Source organism: Falco peregrinus, chromosome 5 (assembly GCF_023634155.1).
Source record: "Falco peregrinus isolate bFalPer1 chromosome 5, bFalPer1.pri, whole genome shotgun sequence".
Taxonomy (NCBI): domain Eukaryota; kingdom Metazoa; phylum Chordata; class Aves; order Falconiformes; family Falconidae; genus Falco; species Falco peregrinus.
In genome coordinates, this window is record NC_073725.1 from 98,126,428 (window position 1) to 98,149,709 (window position 23,282).

The window sequence follows — 23,282 nt, forward strand, 5'->3', positions numbered from 1 at the left end:
TGTTTTAGCCTTATTCAGCAAGAATATAGCTCGAGAAATGGATACAAGTAAACTTCATCTAAGTTGCAGAGGAAATTAGTACAGACAGTTGATTAAAAATGAGAAAGCGCTTTAAATTTAAAACTTCATGAAAAGGACAAATGAAATGTTGTTCCCGTAAGCAAAGACGGACCTGTGAAAGCCAAATAAAAATGGAAAGTTGAGCAAGTTACTTGCTTAAAAACAAACAAACAAACCAACCCAAACCCTAAACCTGTTAAAAACAATGAAAAAATTGCAAATTGCTTTAGAAGACATGGGATGGCTTGCGACTGTTGGTGCAGTGGCCCATGCTCACATGACATTTTGAAAACTAGTCTGCTGCTCTTGCTGCTCCTGGTCACCGGTGGCTCTGAGCTGCAGAGCGTGGGGCATGCGTGACCCCAGGGTGTTTGAGAGCAGCCTTCGTCCCTAGGTCTCTGGCTCCCATGTGCCATGATTTTCTCGAGGGTGGTCGGGATGGAAGTTCGGGACTACAAAATCCCCAAATGTACTGTCTGACCGAAAAGTACCGGTGTGGTGATTTAGGCTGTTACAGCATTGCCTCCTGTGCTGGCCAGTCCCACCCGCTGGCCCTGGTCCCTCCCTGGCTGTTTTCGTGTGGTCCCGTTGGGTGCGGGGGTGCCCTGGGTGCAGAGCAGCCCTTCTGGAGCACGGTCGGGCTGTGCTGCAGGGAGGGACAGTTTGCTTTCTGCCTTTTCCCTGTGGTGACAGCAATTCAGAAGCGTGCACTGAGACAAAGTCTGAGCGAGATTATAAAACCCTGCTCGCAGGGGCCTGTGGTGAAGTTCAGCCGTCCCTGGTCTTGCCTGGAGTAGGAAAGCTGTGTCACGGCATGGAGCGGGGCGAGCAGGCGGGCTGTGTCTCAAGGACAGAGCCAGATAGCAGAGATAACTCCAATCCATGCACTTGCAGCAGAAACAATGAGGGTGTTTATATAAATAGAGCTCCCTGCAACTGTGCAAAAATGATAACGCTGCCTGTGAGGCTGCTTGGGATCTGCAGGCTTCAGGGCTTTGTTATGGCTTGGAGAAGCACCTCTGATTTATTTGTTTTTAAACCACTATAATTATGTGAGCGTGCATGGTGTTGGGGGGGGGCTATTAACCATTGCAAAGCAAGCAAAGTTGTTTTAATCATCCCGTGTAGTTTTTAAATAGGGGGATTTGCATAACATTTCTTTATTTTTATGGTTTCTGAGGCAGAAGACTTAAACCTGCTTTGAGGTGCAAACTGATCCCCCTGTATCTGCAACAACATCACTCTTCTCTGCAGTGGGCCTGATGGGTGCATCAGCAGCAGATTGTGGAGCCAGCATTTGTCTGTGGCTCTGGTACACCTGATCCACAGGTCAAATCCGGAGGCAGAGACTCAAGAATTAACGTGGAAAATGCCTGGGATGAGCAGTAGTGTAGTACTGTGTGGCAAGGGGGTCTGGCTCTGGGACTCCTGACATCCACATCTCACAGTGTTCCTCTGTCACGTAGCCTCAGGAAGCATCAGGGCAAGGCTATTTGCCTTGATAAGGAAATGTCAGCACATATCATATGCAAATGTGTGTCTACTGTTTATTTTTATAAACGCATGTGCGCACACACACACACACACGAAATCTCTATCCTGTTCCGTGGGAGCCGACGTTTTCTTGTGCTGTATGAGGAAGTATTTGTCAAATTGAAGGTAACTGTGATGCAAGTCCCCAAAGCAATAATAGGAGGCTCAAGATGCATGGCTGCTTTGAACATAGTAAACTGTGTCTCAGGGCTGGAGGTGTTTCACAGGGAAAATGTGGGGATGAGTATCTGGGATTTGTTTTGGAATTTCTTGTTTTATCCAGTTTCTTCATTGTACCCTTTAAAACCAATGCATGTGCTAGTCAATCTGCAGTGTCTTTTGTAAGTACACGCTGTAGGAGGAAGATGAAGGTGTCTCGTACAGACGCTAGGTTTGTCCTTTCGTGTTGCAGAGGCAATTTAATGGCTGGAGGGCTGCCCCGAGGAGGGCACCCATCACCTGGGGAAAGCTAGGAAAGCAAATGTGAGTTGAGCACCTCGTGAGCTCTATTCCTGGTAAATCTGGGGGAGAAGAGAGGTTACCTAGTTGTAAATGGCAGTGTGCTTTGGTTCGGAGAAGGCTAAGTACTGTTGGGAAGGTGGGATGGGATGTGTATAACTTTACCTGCTGAAATCTCAGTCGTCTTCCTCAGATCATTTTTCTTGTGTATCTGCAATTACAGCTGAACCTTATACAGACAGCTTGTTGAGTTGAGGGCAGCCTGGTATCCCAGCTCTTGGGTGATCAGAGAAGGTGCAAGATCCTTTTTGTATGGAGACATTTGGGAATTTTACCCCAGAAATATGTAGCATGGATTTTCTGAAGTCATAACATGACACCACTAACACTTTAATGAAGTTTTTGTAGTGCTTTTACCAAAACTCCTGAAAAAGAAAAGCAGTCAACCAGCCTATTCCCAAATACGTAAGTGATGGTCTTCCCACAGAGTTTCCATGTGCAGCAGTCTCCAAAGTGTTTTTTTGGACAGGTATCCATCAGCACACATGATCCTGTCTCAGGGAAAGTGTTGAGATGCTCAGTCCCTCCCCAGCTCGAGCATGGGGAATCCCACAGCATCATATTTGTTACATTTGAAATTTCACCAGACTGCAGGTAAATTAGAAAGTTTGCTACGGAACCTTTTCACTGGGGCTGTGTAGTTTCCTTGCCATCCATCTTCACCCACTGTGTTTTCCTTGTAGCCAGACTGGATTCTTCCAGGGTGATATTCATCCATCCCACCCCTGAGGAGTATATTGGGTGAGGTTTTGGGTACCTGCCAGCACTGGAGATAGCTGGGTTAGTCCCAAGCAATCCATTGCAATTTGCATACTGATGAAGGTGGGACACCGTCTCCTGTTTAATGTCGTGAAGTGAAATGATTGTTTTCCAACTGAGTGACCTGACATGGCTTTATAATTAATTTTGTAATTGGTGGAACACATACTTTCTAATGACACCAGCCAGGTTGTCAGCCAGGACACAATTTACTACCAGATTGCTGCCTTTGACTAAAATCAACAGTTCCACTCTCTGAGCACTGGATGGTCCATGACACCGTGTTGCCCGTGCCGCAGAGTACTATTTAATTGACTTACAGGGTTTACTCTGAAGCTGTTGGCTTCTCTGAAAAATTATTTGTAGTAGCTGACAAGCTCAGTATAATTTTTGTGTGAAATATTTCCTTTTTTTAAAAAAAAAAATTGCAGGTGGGGCTTCGCGCACTTCCCAGGGGAAAATCATGTTCTTAGTGTTGCAAAGTACTGTCATTCCTGCTGTGGGTTACTGTTGGGTGCAAGAAGGATTACTGATGTCGTAAAGTATGTGTATGATGTGTGTGTGTATACATACGTACATATATATATATATATATGTTGCATCTCCAACTCTGCCACACTGAGAGGCATCTCATGCCAAGAGCTGCTGAGGGGTCACCAGTGGCTCCTCCTTGGGGCTCAGCACCGGGCACAAAGTAGCCGAGCAGAGCATGGTCATCCTTGGTGATGGGTGAGAAAATAAAACAGGAAGGGGAAATTAGCATTAATTTGTTGGATAAAGATTGTTTATCCAACAAATCAAATCTGATAAGGAGGAAAAGTTGATTTCCTCAGGTGCTTTCCAGGTTTTCTGCTTTGTTGGGAGCTTCCGCACAAAACTGTTCTTATTTCTAGTATTCATTATCTTTCCCAACAGGGAGATCACTTTGTATTTAGCAAAAGGGTGAGGCAGAAGCACCTGTGATGAAAACATTGGTTCCAAGCCATTTTCTTACAAATCAGTGCAAGTTCTAGCAGCACTTAGCAATTTTCCTTGCAACTGTCAGCATAAGACCTGAGTGATGGGCAGAAGAAGCCTTTGGGAATCAAGCTACAAAAGTGCTTAAATAAGAGACCGTTACCATGTTGGTGAGGACCTTGTGTGGTGGAAAGTAGATGAAGATGGTAAAGTTGTAGGGTCTCCTGGCACAGACAGGGTTTTACAGTGTGAAAAGCCATCTTTTGGGGACTGGACCCATGTGTGCACTAGGACTCAGGTCAGTGGTGGCTGGAGGTGTCCCTTCCTGGGCCACCAGCTATGATGGGAAGCTGGAGGGGGGATTTCTGGTGCCTGGGATGGCAATTTGTCTGCATTGATGGTTCAGGCCAGTGTGTGGGATGAGGATGGGGGGCAGGTTGTGCTCGGGGCTGTTTTCTCCTACTACTGTCCCAGCAAGGTGACGAGGTTTATATCATCATCAGTCCTGTGGGAAGCTGTTTTGGTCTGGTTTTGTGCACAACCTGGCTCAAGTGTGTATCAAGTGTAAGGGGGTATCTGTGTGTGAATCTTTGCAAAGATGAGCAGAGGTGACGGTTCTTGACCTAGGTTGTGGTGGAGGAAGGCTCCAGTCAAAGGGCTTAGTTTTGTTTTTTGCATTTCTCAGGTTATGTGGCTGAAAGTGCCTTCCTGCTCCATCCACACTAACATTTCTCTCGCACAGTCGTAACAGGAAAGCCTCGGAAAAGGCCCATGCAGACATGTGAGAGGTGTAATTAATGGCTCTCTCACGGCAGTCCTGAGTCATCCCATGTTACCTCGCTGGAGCACCGCTGTGATCACTGAGGGGAACACCGAGCAGCTCAGCCACTGCCTGCACCTCCCCTCCCCATCCCACGGGCAGCGGGGGTGCGCATCCCTCCCCAGGGACCCCTCCCCAGGGACTGCGGGTCCCTCGCTGCCCATGCTGCCGCACCCGAGCTCTCTGCCAGGGCTTCACCATCGGGCAGTGAGTTTGTTAGGTCTCAGCTGACAGAGCTGGAGCTCCTCATTCGGAAGGGATGATGCACCTGCACAGCAGGACCAGAGTGCTGTTACCCGGGAAGGAGGGGTTTGTGTGCTTTCCTTCGGCAGCATGGTCTTTTCACATGCTGTCCCTTGTGCTCTCCCAGCCCCAGTGTCTGCTGCCCTGGCCAGATCTGGTGTAAAATAACTCCCTTTTCCCTGCCAGCTCCATACCCTTATTTTGTGTGTGGTTGCACCAACATTTGACATATCACAAAGGTGATGGGAATGGGTCAGACAGAACCGGGATTACTGCTTCCCCGCTCCAGTGGCAATTTTGGATGTGAGGCACACTGCACTACCACCTAAGGGAAGGGGAACAGAGCTGAGAGCTTAAATACTGGCCAGAGGTGTGCTATTGCCATGAAAAAATGTATCGACTGTTGCAAGGTAAGGGAGGATGAAGTTAACGCTGGGAAAAATAGCTGGTATTTCAGATTTCAAGGTGTGAGGAAATTCTTGTTTTACCTAGTGCTAATTTGTAAATTGTAACCAGATGAGTATGACTGTTGCAGTTCAGGAATGGCATATACAACACTCTTGATGGATGCTGTGCATTTCATTTCAACCACATAACCTGCCTTGGGCTTGTTTTTAACACACCCCTTTGAGATGAACATTTTTCTGGAGGTCTCTTTTAACTTTGGGTGGCCTGCGTGGATTGTAACAATCCAGCACAGTAGGGATGAGTAATACGAGAGTCCGTGTTATTTCTGAATTTCCTTGTCTTTGAAGACTGAGGTCAGATACTTTGTTCTTCTGGCTGCAGTCATAAGCCCATGGTTTGATTTTTCTTGAATATATGTATGTATTTCAAGTCTGTGCTCTCCCTTAAGTGGTTTGCTGGCCTTTTAGGGGTTTTATTTCTTCTTTCTTCAAGAGAATGAGTTGGAAGCATCTGTTTGACTCCAGTTGCTTTCAAAGTCTTGCTGGGAGGAATGGGTTGAAGGAGAGCTGTGGTGTTAAGTGACATGGGTCTTCATCCCCGTTGCATATTCGGGGTAGTTTTTGCTCCAGCAAAGTGTTTCCTTCCAGTGGTCTGGCAGAAACTCAACAATACTGGGTAGTTTACTGTCAAGTAAATGTAAAATACGAGCAGTTTGTGTGGAAGGAGTCCCCAGTGATGCCAATCACTCCAAACCTTGCTTTTACAGAGGATGCTTGGCCCAGGCAAGAAACCTGTGGTCAGGCAGCCCCAGCCCACCTTCTGCTGTGGCCGGGCTCTGCTGCGGGTTGCCTCGGGAGCAGCCTGCGAAGCCCCCGTTGGGAAACTGGAGCAGAGTTTTTCTGTAGAACAAATGCAGATGTGTAAAAAAGCGTGAGGTTTCTGCACGCAGCAAGATGGTGCAGAGGAGGACAGGGTGTCTCTGCGTGTCTGGTGGTCCAGGGCAGAACTGCAGGGGAGGTGGGAGTCTTGTTCTCGCACCTCTTTCTGAGTCCCTGCAGTCCCCTTTTGCATTCATTGTTCTTTATCCCATCCCTCCTTTAAAAAGACACAGAAATGCAAGACTGTCACAGCAGCATCTGCTTGAATACTGCCCGTGCATCTGTGTCGTGCTTGTGAAATCTTACTCTGAGTTTAAAATGTTTGTGTAAACTGTCACAGTTTTGGACTAACCGGTTGCTCCTGCCAGACAATCTCGGCGGTACCGCATCTGTGCTTGGCTTGTGTCGGGAGACCTCGTTTCAGATCTAAAAAGGGGGGTGGTTCTGTTTTCTGTGACGGCTCTTAAATGGGAGATTTCCTTTTCCTCTTCACTTTTTTTTAGCGTTGTATGGTTATGGTCTTGCCCATCTGGCACCTTCAGCTGAGGCTGCCTGGGACTTTGCTGGATCTGAGTGGGGAAGTTTAGTATTTGTGTGACATTCTAGGAGAGAGGTACCTGTTGGTTTGCAGTCCCCAACCTGCTGGAAATGTCTGAATTGCCCAGATTTAAGCAAAGGTCTGTGGGAAGAAGCTTCTCGCAGAAGCTGGTTTTGCTCATCCTTTTGCTGCAGTTATTTTTAATTTTGTTTTTAAAAGAGTGAAACTGAATTCAAAGTTAGTGATGGTATTTCGTTGGCGTTTCCTCTGCAACAGTTCATTTATTATGTATAAATGCAGTGTTATGTATTCCAGGTAATTTATGTAATTACTGTGCCATTAAGCTTGTCTGGTTAGAATCAACAAAATTAGAAAATGTGAAATTTGAGTGTCTGCAGTAGTGGCTGCCTGGTTATGTTATATCCTGTATGGGATTCCTGTGCGAGATCCTTCCTTTCTCTTTTTTGTGCATGGACCTTTAACGGCAACACGAGTTGCAGTAAAACTGAATGATTAAACAGGAAAAATATTTGATTGGAATGACATATATGTAAAACATGACTTCTTTAGTGAGGGTATTAGAGTATTTGATGTTTTCATTTCCTGGCCTCTGGGAATTCAGCTATGCAGCCTTAACACTGCACTCCGGAGGAGACGGGGGATGTTTTCCCCCTTGTTAATTTGCAGAGCTCCTTGCCACAGGGTATTACTGGGGTCCAAAATTCAACGTCTGAGACGATGCCAGTAATTAAATATACGCAAACTGTTGGAGCAACTGAGATTAAAGCAAAAAGCCACCCAAAACAAAGCCCAGTCCTTTGAAATTAAGAGTATTGGGTGGCATATGGCTTCATGCTTCAGGACATAAATCAGTATTAAGTCTGGATCTGGGAAGAAGGTTTCTTAAGGAGAACATTAGGAGGCATTGCTGTCACTGCTCCACCCAGCGTCCTGTGCCCTGCCTGGTCCAGCCAGGATGCTCTTGCCAGCCAGCAGTGATGTTTAGCATGGAGCATCAGAGTACTGAGGGTTTATGAAAGAATGGATTCCTCTTTTCTTTCTCTATTTTTACTGGAGCTATTTGCAGCTCCTTCCTGGATGCTGTTTAAATCCCAAGACTCAGTGTTTGGTCATTTGTTACCTGTCTGCGTTCACTTGTCCCAGATCCATGGTTCCCACCTAAACAGCAAGACACAGTTAGGGACCACAGTTAGGAGTGTTGTAGTGCTGGGGGGATATCCATCCCACTTACTGATGGAGGGGAAACTCTGCTGAACTGTTTAAAGAATAATAATCCGAAATTTCTAAAATATCTTTGTCTTTACGGATTTTATATGGCCATCAGTCATCATGCTGCTGAGCTTCTGCGTGAAATCACAGCAGTGGGAATATTTCTGAGTGTTTTCAGCCAAGGACTATCAGGCAGCCCAATGTCATGGATGTCCTGAATTCTCCCACATTTCCCTCTTGGTAGTTGTCCAAGACTTGATGGCTCTTACTTAATTTTAAAATCTCTGAAATAAAGGATGTGCCAATCTGCAAGCTTGAATTTAAGCTTTTTCCTGAATTGACAGGAGTTGCTGTCCTTGTGCTGGGCCAGCGACGCAGGTCTGGTGCCTGCAAGTGCAGGGCAGGACCGGTGCAGGGCAGGACCGTTGCTCCCAGGACAGATATATCATCCCTCCTGAATGGGAGGTATGTTCGTGCACTGCAAGTTTGCTGCAGCTTGTCTGGAAGTGTTGTCAAGCCAGGCTTCGCTGAGGTTTAAACATGCTTTTTGACTGTGTTTTCTTTGGAGCTTTTTTAATTAATTTGATTATTAAAAAATGGTGGATGAAAGTGGGTTGGATTCCAGCTGGCACCAAAAAAAACCAAAAACCTGATATTTTTTTTTTTTCTTTCTTCCCTTCATCCAGTATCTTCCCCAGGTACTGTTTTCTTCAGACTTGGTCTTAGAAAAAGGTATTTTTCTACAGGAGTTAAAAAACTGGTTCATTCAGCCTTTAGGCCTTTCTTTGCTTCATAGTGGTTTTTATCAGTTCCAGTCTGAGAGCACAGTGCCCTTTTCCTTGTGAGAAAATGTGAAGCTGTGAGAGGGAACAGAGAGAAGCAATGTTATTTCCTCTCCGAAGCCATCACCTACAGAGCTGATACTGATGGCATTTTAATAGATGAGGTGCTCCCCACCCAGTATTGTGATAGAAATTCATTGTGTGCAGAATCGGTGAAGTTGGGAAATAAAAACAAAACAAAAAAAAGATTGGTTTGTGTTGGAAAGAGGGGGAAGGGCAAAATGTAATAAACGGGACTGTTAAATGTTCAGTGATTTAATGGGGTCTTGTCAGCCTTGTCTAAGAGCTCTTGGATCCTAATAAAATAATTCAGAAATTCTGAGGATAAGCCGGCTGCTTGTCCAGCCAAATTATAGTGGAGGTATTTTTTTAGATGTTTGCTTGATTGCATGTTTATTTTTCCTGTGTGTATTTAGAGAAGGGTTTGACTGAAACAGGATTAATCTCAGGAAATTCAGGTGACACAACCATTAGTTTAGGTACAACAATTTGCCTTTCTAATGTGGGTATTTTGCTTCTGTGGAGAATAATTGATCAGGCTTCAGCATCTGAGCAGTTGCCTCACTTTATTATTTAGCTGGGCTGGTTTCTGTGTGTGAAATCTCCCTTTTCCCACAAATTCAGCCTGTGGAGGCAGCTTTGGGGAAAGAAATGACTTCAGAGCTTTGAAAAAACAAAAGTGCAAACTTTAACAAATTTCATCTTGGCCACAAGCATTTAATACCAAGAATATTGTAAATGCTTTCTGTTGGAATTACTCCCTCTGGGCTGCTAATCTGGGAGCAATCCAGGCATTTGCTCCTGACCTTACCCCCTTCCTGGAGATCCAAGCGCATTGCTCATGAGAGAGCAAGACGGGGGGAAGAGGGGGTGGTGGAGCTGTTGTTTTCCAGAGGAAATGAAGTAATGTCATTTTGGTAGGAATTATAGGTGCTTCAATCACTTCAGAAAAGGTGACACTCCTCAGAAGGGAAGAGCAGCTGATGAGAGGTCTTGAATGCGCCTTGAATGTTTACATGCATTCTTCTCTACCAGCAGCGCAGGCTGGCTGTAGTTTTATATGTGAGCTGATAGTACATCATTTTATCGCTTAGTCCCTTCACTTGTTTACCGGTGGATGGCTAAGACATCCCCTGGGATTAATTTACCAAGGTCACACCTGCAGGAGCAGGATGCGAGGCGGTGAGACCCCTAGGGCATGGGGAGGGTGGTCCTTGGTGTCCCTACAAACTGTGGTGTGGTTGGTCCCACCTTCCCTGGGAGCCTTCAGCCTGTCCCCACTAGAAATCTTGCATAATCTGCTTTTTTATGTTGTTGTTTAAGAGAATCCTGGTCCTGGCAGCAATGGACCTGGCAGGCACTGCTCCATCCCCAGGCACCTGCATGGACCCGTTGGATGGGTTTCCACCTGCGGGCCCTGTTGCTTCGGTGTGGTTTGAACAGGGAGAGCTTTTAAAAAGCTTTCAGCCTTGGCAGCTGAAGCCAAAGATTGGCCTCCTGCAAATGGCAGCTTTGGGAGCTGTCAGGAGTTTGATACCTGCAGCAGGTCCTCGCTTCTGCTGAGCAGTGTGCTTCTTGGGACTGTGCTGGAGGCTGGGGCTTGCTGGGGAGAGCTCTTGTTCTGCTGGAGATAGCCATGCTGGCATGCGCGTAGCCTATTTAAGTGATCACCTGCCTTGGGTTTTTTTTTTCTCCTCCCCCTTATTTCCCCACCCCTGCAATGTAAAGTTTCAGTGCCTGTGGAGCCAGGTGTTTTTATGCACTTGCTTTTTGGAACAAATGAGAATTTAAAATATTCCTCCCCTGAGCCCACGGCAGCCAGGCAGCGCGGTGCAGCCCCTGGAAGGGGCTGAGTGTGTGATGGTGCATCTGGGATGTTGGAGTGTTTGGGCCTGTTTGTCCTCAACTTGCTCCAGATCAACCAGGTGTCATTAGCATTTTCAATGAGCACTCAGCCTTTTGATGCAAAGCCCGTGCTCGCCCTGTGACCTGTGCAGGCGGGACCTTCTGCAGCACATCACTTGGGAAGGCTCAGGAAAGGTTAACAGAACTGTTTATCCATTTTTTGCTCAATTTTTTACTTCTTCCTGCCTTTCCTGTTCTTACCCAGCCACTCAGTCATGGGGGGAGAAAAAAACCACAACAGGTTTCCTTGCAATATTGGTTTGAATGTTCTGGAAAACAGGAATCATGAGTCATTGGTCCCAAATTAACGCTTGTGTGCGAGGCTGGAATGACATGCAAGAGATGGGTCACCTCTGGAGGCAGGAAGACTGTGGTATCGCGCTCATAACTCTCAAGGCTACAGTTCAGCTTGCGTCGGCTCTTCCGTTTATAAAATTCTCGTTGGAGAGGCTTGTAAACTCTTCCGTGTACATCAGTCGCGCTCTGGAATTGAAGGTTTCAGCCTGGGAAGAGGTTTTAAAAACAAACAACGCTCTTCTGTTGCTCTTACACTTTAAAACACGGAGTGTAAAAGTTTCTTTATGTGTCCTTGGAGCGTGCAGAGATCAGCAGTTTCTGGAGGAATTTGTTCTGCCAGGTTTCTTTTGCAAAATGTAAATACAAGCCACAGGTTTGAAATGAATTTCTGGATTTTGAGTCTCGAGGATCTGGTTCTGACCTACCTGCTAGCATTAGGAACAACGGGTTTCTTTGCATCATCAAGGAAACCTTTGCCATTTGGAAGACACTGGGTTTTCTTCTTTTTCTTGCTTTCCTTTCTTGTTTTCCCTGTATGTCCACCTTTGCTAGACCCTGCCTTTGTCACAGCAAAGCAGGCTGTTGCAGATGGACCGTAATCTCCTCCATCGAGTGACTTGGGCTGATGTTAATCCTGAGCCACGGGAGCACCCATGGACACCCCGGGGCTCCTGGGGCTGGAGGAGCAGCTGCTGCCCTCTGGCTCAGTGCTCTTTTAATCCTCTGATGCACTTAACACAAGTTGTGTGTGTACATGCCCTTGTCTACACACGGTGATGGGGCCAGAAGAGGTTATGCCGTCCAGCTTTAATTGCTGTCTATTTCAAGGAGGTTCATGAGGGTCCTGTACCAATTTCTGCCCGAATGAAGGGGCATTTTGGCCGAGCAGAGGTCCCTTCCCTTTCACTAATACAGTTCTCTCTTGGTAATTCTGCTCGGCTATGGTATACTGTTGTCAGGCACTGGGTTTGGTTTTCTTCTTTTTTGGCAAAACAAGAAGAGGAGAACTTTTATACACCTTTTCTGTCCATCATGAGATCATACTTTTTTCTGTAGCGCTTTGACCTTTGTCACTTTGGTAACCAGGACTGACCTGAAGAGTGTTGATTTTGTCAGACGCTGCGAGTCCTAATTGGGTGATACTGTTTAAGGAGCCAAAGAAAGCCCCAGAACCTACCTAGGTTAAAACCAAGTATCCGAAGTCAAGATGAAATTCCTCCTTCACCGAAATGTGGTTTGGGAAAATATTTCACCACTACAGCTCCTTTCAGGAGGTTGACCTTGGATCGTTAATCTTAAAAGTATGCAGTGCAAATGAGGTTTTTTCCTAGAGAGGGAAGAAACGCCACATTTCTCAAAGCACCTCCCTAGAATTAGGAGGAAAAAAACCGCAAACCCCAGAATGGTTGATAAACAGAGTACAGGCTCATTCAGGAGTGACAAGAATTTCATGCCATCAGAATCAGCTTTATATTTGTTAATTTGCCATTTTTGTCTCTTGCTTTCCCATTATTCTTCTTGCAGTTTGCTGTCCATCAATGTACCATCACATGTCAGTAAGTGCTTTAATTCTGTGTGAAATAATAAAGCTGCAGCCTTGGAAGTTGAAATGCTCCATGTTTAGCCTCCAGTAATGTACCTTATACCCACGCTTCATCGCAGCCACTCAGCTTGGGTGGCCTGAGACCCTCTGCTGAGCATCTGGGACAATTTACTTTCTGGTATCTCAGAAAGTGCTGCCAGTGTAGTATCCACTGCAGCACAGCCCTGCGATGCAGCCTGCCGTGTGCTGGGTGGCTGTGGGTGGTGGGGACAGTAACGGCCCCGGGGAGGGGTGGAGCGGAGCCTCGATGGGTGGCAGGTTGGATCAGTGTTGGATGAGCCGTTCTCTGCCCAGCCCTGCCTCCCAGCAGTGATGAAGCCAGACTCTCGGGAGCGGAGATGGTCACTCGCTCGGACCATAAAAGGGACTGGAAAGTGCTGCTTTGGATGCTGGAGATGGACACTGAGGGTTCAGCTGGATTACAGCTGCCTCAACTGCTCTGGAGCAGTGGTGGGGCTGGGTGTGCCGCTGGCTGGCCACGTGCAGGGGAGATCTCTCCATCTGAAACGCAGTTTGTGGTGGATGGTTTCAACCATCCAAGGAAATCCAGACAGCTCTTGGTCAGGCGAGGGTGCCCTCCCCAGCTTGGCATCCGAACGCTCGGCCATTGCTGCGCGCTGTTGCCAGCCCAAACCTGCTTTCATCTCTCCCGCTGTTGCTGTTTGTTTCGGTAATCTGCTCTTCTTAAATACATTTTCCTATAATTATATTTTTGCTCTCCAACTGTACATAACAGCTGGCTCCGTTAAAGCAGGAGGGCAGTGCTGGAGGAGTAAAACGGGCTGCCTGTGTTCCTGGGTGCAGAGGCAGTGGTGAACAGGACACGTGGGGTACCTGAACATGTTAAATGCAGGGAGTTAATGGAGAAATAGAGCCAAGACCAGAAATGAGTGTGTGTTGGCAGGAGAAATGAGTGTGTGATCAGTAGGGGAAGCAAAAGGTTTTGAAGCTAGGACAGGCAATGAAGAGGAGAGCTCGCTTGCCGGGGGCATGGCTGTGCGCTTGGGAGAAGGAAGATGCGGTTCCTGGTCCTCGTGGTGAGCGGTGTGCGGAGGGGACCAAGGAGAGGCACGTGGGGTGCGGAGGGCACCGAGGAGAGGCGTGCCAGGTTCCTTGGGCAGGGGCCTGACGCCACACTGGGCTGCGAGCAGGGGCTGCCAACCTCAAACGGCAGGCAGCGAGCCAGGTGTTGAAATGCTTGTACTTGGGCTGAGGAGCAGAGAGGTTTGAGCAATAGCTGTTCTCCCCCAGCACTGGCCGGTCAGCCCCCAGGGCGTGAGTTGTTCTGATTTTTAATTGAGACGACGTATGTTTCTGTAAATGTTTCTGAGGGAGTTGGTATCATTGAAAATATGCTCTTTGTTGCAGTTCTTGCTGATACTGGAAATTGGAGGTGACTAATTTCTAGAGCGTTTCGTCTTTTATTGGCCCCAGATAAGGAAGGAAGCAGGGCTTGTCACGGCATTTACTGCTGGGGTGGCCGTTCCCAGGTTTTACCCTGTTAAAGTGCACGTCATTTCCAGTTAAGCTTTACAAAAGGTTGAGAAAATTTCTATGTATTTATCAAGGAGTTTTATTTTTCAGTCTTTTTCCGGTTTAAGAGATATTTTGCAGGACTAAGTATGTGTGGAAGAGCATGCTGGGGTTTCAGTAGATTAAAAAAAGTACAAATACCGTGGCACCAAAATTGCAGTGTGGGATGGGGTTTGATTGAATGTCAGAGCTGTGTATGGCATGAACTGTGATGTGCAGTTGGTGTTATTCCCACTTGATCTTCAGAGAAACTGGGAGACAGAGAGGACTTGGGTGGTTTTTCTAGAAGAGTGTTTCTTTGGAAATCATGTCCCAACAGGTTATAGAGCTATGACAACGTTTGCTGCTTCTGTTTCTTGACTGTTTAGTATTTGACACTTCAGAAGTGCCTTTCGGGAGCATGTGTGGGCATTAGCTCTGTCCCCCACTCCATCTAGGGGGCAACAGCCTCTGTGATGGCTCGGAGCACATGGTGCTGCTGTGGCCATGTCCTCAGGCATCCCTGGGGTGAGACACCATGGCTTGCTGGGAAACCATGGAGGTGATGCTTTGGCGTGGGCAGCCTTCCCTGGGTGAGCATCCTTTTGGAGATGCTCACAGCAGGGATCCCTGGTAGGGAGAGCTCTTGCAGGGGGAGTGGGGAGCCTGCTGCAGGTTTGGGGAGGGCATCTTGCAGAAGGGCTGACGTGCAGAGCCTCTCGCGGGGGTGGTGGTACTCACCATGACGTGCCCCACAGAAAGAGATGGGAAGAGATTGTCTCTGAGACAGTCTTTGACTCAGCGTGAGTGTTCATATATGGCTGACGCACACGTCTGCCAAGGTAGCTCCCGAGCTGGTGTAGGATCCGTCGGTGCAGACTGCAGCAGCCAGTCGCCTCTAAGGACTCCTTTTGGCTTAACAGTGAGAAATACAGTTGAACTGGAGACCTGCCGAAATACCCTTGCATGTGGGGTGTGGATGTTTGCTCCGCTTGGAGCTGTGAGTCCCCTAGTCTTACCTTGTGGATAAATCGTACCAATTTGGACACAGGGCAGAGCACATTTAAATGAATACAATAATGAGCTGCATAATTAGGAGCCTTTCAAAAGATACTGAAAAAAATCATTAGACACTGACCCTAATGGAAAGTAGTAAATACTATGTTTTGCTTATAGTAGTTCTGCACCTTCAAACTACTTTTCATATACCAAAATAGAGAAGGCGATGGGTAACAGGAGCCTTTACAAAACCCCTCTTGTAACTTTGCCTCGACAGAACAGAATCATCAGAAATGTCCAAGTGTGGACCAAGTTGCACCCACGCAGTCCGTCTGGCAGGGTTGACTCCCCTTGGCCGGCCGAGCTGTCCGTTAGCAGCCCCGGTTCCCACGGCTGGCAGCAGTGCTGCGGTCTGCTCCCAGAGGTGGGGCTGGAATTCACAACCTGCTGATGAACATTCACTGTCGTGTCCAAGGGGGAGACGGGTTTGTCGTGTACAAATGCACGAGGGACTGAAGGTTGGCAGCAGCAGGACACTCACTAGAGCTGCTTGGTGCTTCTGGCCTCTGCTTTTTTAAGCTTTGTGAAAATTGACAAAGGTGATGCTGAAGTTTGAATTGCACTGCTAGATATCTGCATATGTGTTCCCTTCCTCCTCCACCAGTTTCTAATGATTTCAGGTGTTTTAGTAGATGAAAGTGCTGAACTAGCACTTAAACGAGACTTCTGAATGAGAGTTTGAGCCATTTGGGTAGGAATTGCAGCCACGGGCTACAATTTGGTCCAAGATATTGCTGTCTTGGAAGGTACTGCTGTCTATCCAAGCTTGTTTGTTCCAAGATATTGCTTCTCCCCACCTCTTTCACTGGAAGGGTTATCTCGGATGCTACAGATGCTGCCAGGAATCTTCTCTTGTGCACTACTGCTGAGAAGTGGGATCACAGCCCTCTTAAAATCAGTGGCAAAACCAAAGTCAATGTGATAAAGAGTTCCTTAAGATTTACCACCACCCCTCCCCCAACATTTGGAATATGGCACACATGTATGTAAATATTTGCCTAAATGAAGCAGCCCAAACTTATTGGCACCGAGGATGGCTTGTTTGCCTTTGCTTTGGGCAAGGGTGTTGTGGGAATGGGGTACCTGACAGCAAGCACTTGGCTATGAGAAGGATGTTCTATAAGATGGGAGAGTTAATTTCTAATGAAAGGGGAAACCTTGAGGGAGAAAGTAGAGAATTTGTAAAACTGAAGTGGTGGAATTTCAACCCTTGCAAAAACAGACAACCAATAAGGTGATAAAGAGGAGAGGTTAAAACCATGCAGATGCATTTGGAAAAGCTGTGGGGAGACTGAGACATGCTAGAAGATGCCCTTAAAAAATAAATAAGAAACAGAAAAAGGAAACTTTAAAAAAACCAGCTTTTTCTTCCCATCTGTCTTATGCAAGGTCCCAGTTTGATTTCTGTGTGCACCTGCATGGTTATGGCTAATAAAGGTCTGAGCAGGCAAAGGGCGGCTGGAATGGAAACACTGGGAAATTAGGATTTTTTTATAATGCTGATTTATTTGGAAGAATGGTTTTAAGTTTTTAATGTGTGAATGCAGTTCTGAATATATATAGGGTGTTTCACATCTATATTAACTGTTTCCACCGTATTATTTCCTATTTTGAATGCTTGAGCCTTGTTAAAAAGGGTTTTATGGAAATGCTTGTTCACACATTTATATAAAATGGGCAGGCATATGACTGTCCACTTCAAAATGAAGCTAGCAAACAGCAATTTCACTTTGTAGTGTAACAGAAGTCTGTGTTTTGGGTTTTTTTGTGATCTTTTTTCTTTTGGTTGTTTTGGGGTGTTTTTTTGTTTTGTTTTTTTGTTTTTTAACCCTACATAGAGCCCCATGCAGTCCCTGCCTTTGTTCTCCTGGCTCACTTGCTCATTACTGCTTGCATCTCCAGGTCGCAAGAAGACAGTCAAATGCTGTGGTCATTCATCTCTGAAAGCTTATAATGAGCTTATCAGGAAAGAACTATAAATATATATCTTGTACCCCTCTTGCATTGGGAGATACTTCCTCAGGCCATGAATAATTAGGTTGGCCCACCTAAGCTAATTACAAGCTGTCTGACCATTCAAAATACCTTCTGGGTAACGTTGTTAGGACTCTCTTACCAGGTTAATGGGTTCTCTGTACTCTGAATATTATGTTGACCTTTACCACCGTGACCAAAAATGCACTGTACGGAACCTTTTGCCATGCCAATTTGTGGCTCGTTTGCTACTAAGAGCATCATCTTTCATCCTCTTTGCATGGCGAGCTCAGAGGGAAAGGGCAAAGCTTGTCCTGATCAGGCACTTCGGAGTCCATCCATCGGCTCACCAGTGCAACTGTAAAAACTTGTTTGAGAGTCTTTTGAACTGCAAGGTGGAAGCAAGCAAGTCCTTAATATCCCTGGTTATATTTACAGCCACTGCAAAACCTGATCGTTTGCACTTCTGATGTGATTACCTTTCAAATCTGCTCAGTGTCGTCTGGCAAACTTAACTCACCCGCTTATCTTCAGGAAAACAAATGTACCAGTTATTGCCTACCAGAAAATGCGAGTTGAGCTGTGTGGTTTTTCTTTTCAGTGGGCTTGCTGTGATTTTGTTTTGACAGATTGAGCTGTGTTTCACTTTGCTTTCATTTTTCACCCTGTCAAAAGAATTTTTAGTGCTTTTTTTTCCCCACCCCCCACCCCCCTTCTCCTACCCCTGCCTCTCGCTGTCTGTATGGATCAGTGCACTGAAGCAGTGACTCCCTCTCCTCTGCAATGCCGCTTTGCAGCTTCCCGTGCTGCAGAGGCCTGAGCTGAACCTTCCCGATGCAAAGCTCAGATCAAACCTTGGCCACCTCAGTGGGCAGCATCTTCTGCCGTGGGCAGGACATGCAGGAGAGGTGGTAGGGGTGAGTGAGCCTCCAAGGCAGGGAATGTTTTAAGCAGTCTGTAAGTTTTCGTTATTTTTCACTTGACTTGCGCTGTGTTTTTAGTGACCTGCCCTGGGGAGCAGCATGCCTTCGGCTGGATCATCTCTGCTGCTCAGGATCAGCTCTGCAAAATGTTGCTCTGCCTTGGCATTGCAGAGGATGTGGGATGGCCGCTGCTCCCAGCTGAGAAGCTGGTTTGTTGAAGCTGGTGGGTACAAGGGTTTAGGGGGTTGACTTCTATTCCTGCCCACAGCTGAATTATGCCCCTTCGCAAGCCCATAGTGTGGTTACCGTATTCACATAGGGAGTCTTCATGCCGCCGTTCTGAAGCATTGCCTGTATTGGAACAAAGCAGCTGTTTAAGTAAAACAGTTAGAAAATGACAGGGGTTACATCAAGCTCACTTGAACGCTGGCGTAGTTAAGCTGACCTGGCACAGTGAGGCTTAGTGATAAGTGAATGTCTGAGCTGCGCTGATTTAAGCAGGGGGAAGCTTGAAAATCGGGTTTAAGTGTTCCATCTTCATGACAGCGGTTTCTGAACAGCCTCAGTAATGGAGCCTTAGGGGAGTCGAGAGTGGGAGATGGCGTAAATCCGTTAGTGAAGGTGCGGTGGCTGCCCCTGGGGAGCCTCTGCTCGAAGCAGGGCAGAAGCACAGTCACACGCGCAGCTGCCGGCGCTGCAGACAAGCTGTGCCAGATCCCTGCTGTGCTGAGGGCACTCGGGGTGCCATATGTACATCTCACTTTGGACTTTTTATCAGGCAGATGCCCCGTGTTTGTGCAAAGTGTGTGCACGGTGCTTTGCCTAGCTGTAAGGGCTGCAGGTCCCCAGCCCCCTGCAGCAGCAGGTATCTCTGGTCCCTGGTGGGTCGATGCTGGGGCTGTTGTGGGTGTTGCTCCTGTGTCTCTCCCTGCCATGGGATGTATTCTCCGTGGACCAGATGCTGCTTCTCTGCCTGCGAGGAACTGAAGTGATCGTGACTGCATATCAAATCCCCAAGTACTTTTTTTTTTTTTTTTTTTTTTTTTTTTTTGCTTCTTTTTTCTCTTCTGAGCTCAGATTACTTTTTTTGGATGCAGTCTCTCTTGTTTTATGGGCTGTATATGCCATTCTTACCTGCTTATTATTTCATTGCTTGAAACCCTTGAGTTCAGTCGCAATGTGGTGACCAGCAGGTCTGGCTGAATTGTGAAGTATTCCAAATTTTCCCTCGGTCTCTAGAAGTGTACTTGGGACAAGCAGAGATTTATTTGTGTAACTGGTCAAATGGAGGTTAGTGTGAAATAAAATACATGCATGCACCCTTCTCGGCCTCCCCTGATGCAGGGTCAAGGCTGGCTTATTTTTTCTGGGTCCTCCCATTGTCAGAACCTCTCGGGGATCTGGGCTCTGGTCCACTTGCTGTCAGTAGTAGTTTACTTTGCTTCTCAGTAAATTCTCCAGGTTTGTAAACCTCCCCCAAGGCTATCGTATGACAGCATCCCTTGTGCTGGGTCTGATAGTAGGGGGGAAAAAAAAAATCTACTTTCTTGTAGTCCAAACATATATCCCTTTCCATTATGTATGAGTGAAGCATTCAAAGGATGCGAAACCTTTGAAGTTGGCTCAGGTGTCTCTTTTCCCCCCTGTCCCCCACCATCCCTGGTGCTTTATTACAGTGGTGGAGAGAATTTGCCATTCTCTGGATGAAACAGAGGGAGAGAATGATTGGGAGAAATCCAGCTGGGGCTGTACCAGGACAACATTTCTGGCTTGGGTAGTCCCGAAGCCACAGCCTCTGCCAGGTGGGGTGCTGGGGGGAGGTACCACCGTGCACTTGTCCTCTTCTGGGATTCCTCCTGAAGCAGTCACTGCTGCTGTTCCTCCAGGTGGGACTACAGAGTAGGTGAACCTGTGGTCTGACAAACTATGGCCTTTCTTCGTTGATGAAGCAAAGCCAGTGCCTTGAAGCAAGGCAGTTCAGTGCCTAGGTGGCACACAACTCTGTTGGAGCTCTCTGAACGGCTACAGGCCCAGTTCAGGCTGTGCCTCGAGTCCTGACCCTGAAGCGTGCCCAGGCAGTTCCTCTCGCAGACACGCCTGCAGTTTGGGACCCAGCATGATGGTTAACGCATGCTTTGGGCAGGGCCCAAGGGCAAGCTGAAGTGAGGCCCTGGAGGGAAGCGATTCATCTCCCAGAAGAGCTCTGCCTTCAAACGATGGATATTTATTGGCATGTGCCCTTCCTGGAGCTCAGCGTCCTGGTCCTCTCCTGTCTCCTGCCTCCATAAGTTGCATCCACAACGCTTTCCTGTAGCAGCGAGGTGATGCTGGAGGAGGTGGCTTGCCAGCCCCGTCCAAGGGCCAGTGCATGCATCCTCAGCGGCTGACGTGTCCGCGGCCAGGGTGCCTGTTGTGCAGCTTTTGGGAATGTGACTGTAGTGGCTACCATCTCCTGGACCTTCCCGGCCCAGTTCTCTCCGAGTTGTCGGTTGAGTGATTTGCTACCAGAATTCGCTTCCCTGATACTAGAGAGAGGTTGTAGATGAAAGGAAGGTGGTGTTACCAGGGACAAATGGCTTTTCCTTTCCAGTCCTTCCCTGTGAATGTAAAATGCTTCATTCTACTTGGAGTTTAGCTACAGGATGCATTTAAAGTATTTGTTGAAGCCAAAAGTGGTTACACTGGTAGCTTTAAAGAAATAAAAGCGGAGACTTAAGATAGCAAGATAGGAGACAAAGCAGCAGCGGGGCTGTAAGTGGCTTATTTATTGCAGCCTTGAAAGCAAGAAGTATTACAGAGGACAAAATTCCTATAATGTTTATGTAAGGCTGCAAGAAATGGATTACAGCTCAGATATATTTTGTTGCATGCCGCTGGAAGGAATCATGAAAGTAATGCAACGAAGTTTTGAACATCATGTTACTGCCAGTTGGTTTGAAAGCCTCATTTGCCACAACAAAAACCTTGAATTTGTTCTTGCCAACTCAGTTGTGTTCGCTTCCAACTTCTGTGCGTTGCTGCTTGCAGGATGCAGGTCTTTCAGGCTGCAGTTCTTTGGGGGTGAATCGCTTCTTCTAATCTCAGTCATTTTAAAAAAAGAAAAGTTTAGGATTTTGCAGAAGCGTGTTTCCCCACAGAGGTGTTTTCTTACAGTTGTTACTTGTAAGGCAGAACTTGTCCTCTTCTGTCATATTAGGCAAGGCTTTCCAAAGCTCTTAGTGATCTTCCCAGTTTGTCCTACCCAGTCCTGTCATCCCCGTGAACTGTGCAGGGCTTTGTGCAGTGGCACACAGTGCCCAGCAGTGGTACTGGGAGGGGATGGCTTTGCTGCAGCCCTCCTCATTTCCCATGGGACCAAGCCCTGGATTCGCATCAGTGTCCTGGAGGGTGCTAGGGGTCCTTAGCAATGGCATGGGCCCCTGGCCACCCTCCTTCTTGCAGCTTTGGAGCGAGTACAAGTAACAGATCTTGTAAAGACTCATTTGGGTTTTGGCGTTTAAGACATTTTACTGCCAGAAGTTTTTCTTGCCTCTTGCTGTCCTTCGACCTGCCCAAGGCAGTATGTAATAAATTTCAGTGTCTCTGGGCATCCATAAGCTGGTAAATGGAGTTACCTTCACCTGTTTACCTCCTGATGCTTTCCTTCAGTGATTGTGCATTAAATTGTTTTTCAGTTGGATCTTCTCTAAAGCAATGGCATGTTATGTCCCTCCAGGAACTGCAGGCAGCAGTAGAATGAAAGCCATAAAAATAAAACACATGGGTTTCTTGTGTCAAGCAAGTCTGAAGACTAAAACCAGCAATAAAAGAGATGCAAGAGTGCTGTCTTCCTGTCTGCCACCTTGCAAGGTCCCTGGTCCCCCTCTGCAGTGCTGCTGGAAGGTGTGGTAGAGCAATTCCAGATGGATGGGTTGCGGTGATGCCAGCTGATTTGGGGCAGGGACCACCTAGCAGTTACCTGGGCTTTGAGTTCATACCTGGGAACACAGTGCACACAATGCCCTGCCTTCGTTTTTGTGGATAACTTAGAGGCGACTGTAGATGTTCACTTGCTGGAGATGTGTTTGCAGAACAGACAGGGTCGTTTAAGAGGTTATGAAGCCCATCTACTGTCCGCTAGAGCCATTTCAAATGAGGAGAGTGAGTGCAGGGGTGAGAGTGCTGACAGACCGTTTCAGCACAGGTAAAACAGGTTTGGTCCAAACTGTTAGTCAACAGTTGGGCTTGTGCATTGCTGCAGCTGTTTGTAGCACCCATCTGCCTATGTTCTTGTGTTACTTCAAGGAGAATTCCAGTAAACTGGATGCAGGATTGCTGAGCTGCACAGAAGCAACTCTTAAATTATTAACCTGCTAATTTTAAGCTACTGCATTACTCTGTCACTTGCATCAATAAAAGCAATGCTTGCCACTTTACCTTCTAGCACTTGCCTATGATGGAGCAATGGAGAAAGGGATTTTCATTGCCATTTCTAGTTTCACAGGTGACAGAGAATGAAAGGAGTCTGGATCTGACATTCTCTGAGCAGTCATCCCCCCAAATCTCAGAAGACGATAGCAGAGAGCCAGGTGCTGAATCCCATTCAGTCCCTTCCCCACAGGAAGGAAAATCAATGGAAGCACAGTTAAAATAGTTGCAACCAGGAGGAGAGACAAATCATATGGCACTTGGACAAAAGGACTTGATTCTGTTTATTTTGGTGTTAAGAGGATGGGGTTGAATGAAAACGTGTGTGGCATTGGTTTCAGCACGTCTGGCATTTTGTGGTGTAGTTTTCTGTGAGAATGAGGTGTAGTCTTAAGTTGCAGGATCTGGAACGTGATGATATTTTATTTGAAATTTCTCAAACAGTAAAAAGACGGTGCTTTTGGGAGGAGCAAGTTGTTCACAAGTCCACTGTAAAGCTGGATTTCTGAGTTCCTTTAGACAGTAGAAAAAGTGTCTTGATGGTTTTTTTTATTGTTATCTTTATTATAATTTTTTTATTGTTAAGTGCTGAGTATCTTTGAGCCCTCACTGGCTGTGGAGGGAAATGCAAGATGTTTAGCACATCTGATACTGCCTGTGTACCTGGTCCAACTACGGATTTGACTGCCTGGCACCTCTAGTAAACATCTTGATTCATGTAATGTAAGCTTAGGACAACAAAACTAGAATCAGATGCTCCTTTTCTTTTCTTTTTTTTTTTTTTTCTTTTTTTTTTTCTTTTTCTTCCCCCACCC

General features: G+C 46.8%; 1 protein-coding gene across 23 annotated transcripts in view; it reads left to right on the plus strand.

The window, feature by feature from the left end:
* The window catches only part of MAGI1 (membrane associated guanylate kinase, WW and PDZ domain containing 1), a 355,883-nt gene that overhangs the window by 25,979 nt on the left and 306,622 nt on the right, over nt 1-23,282 (plus strand). The window lies entirely within an intron of this gene.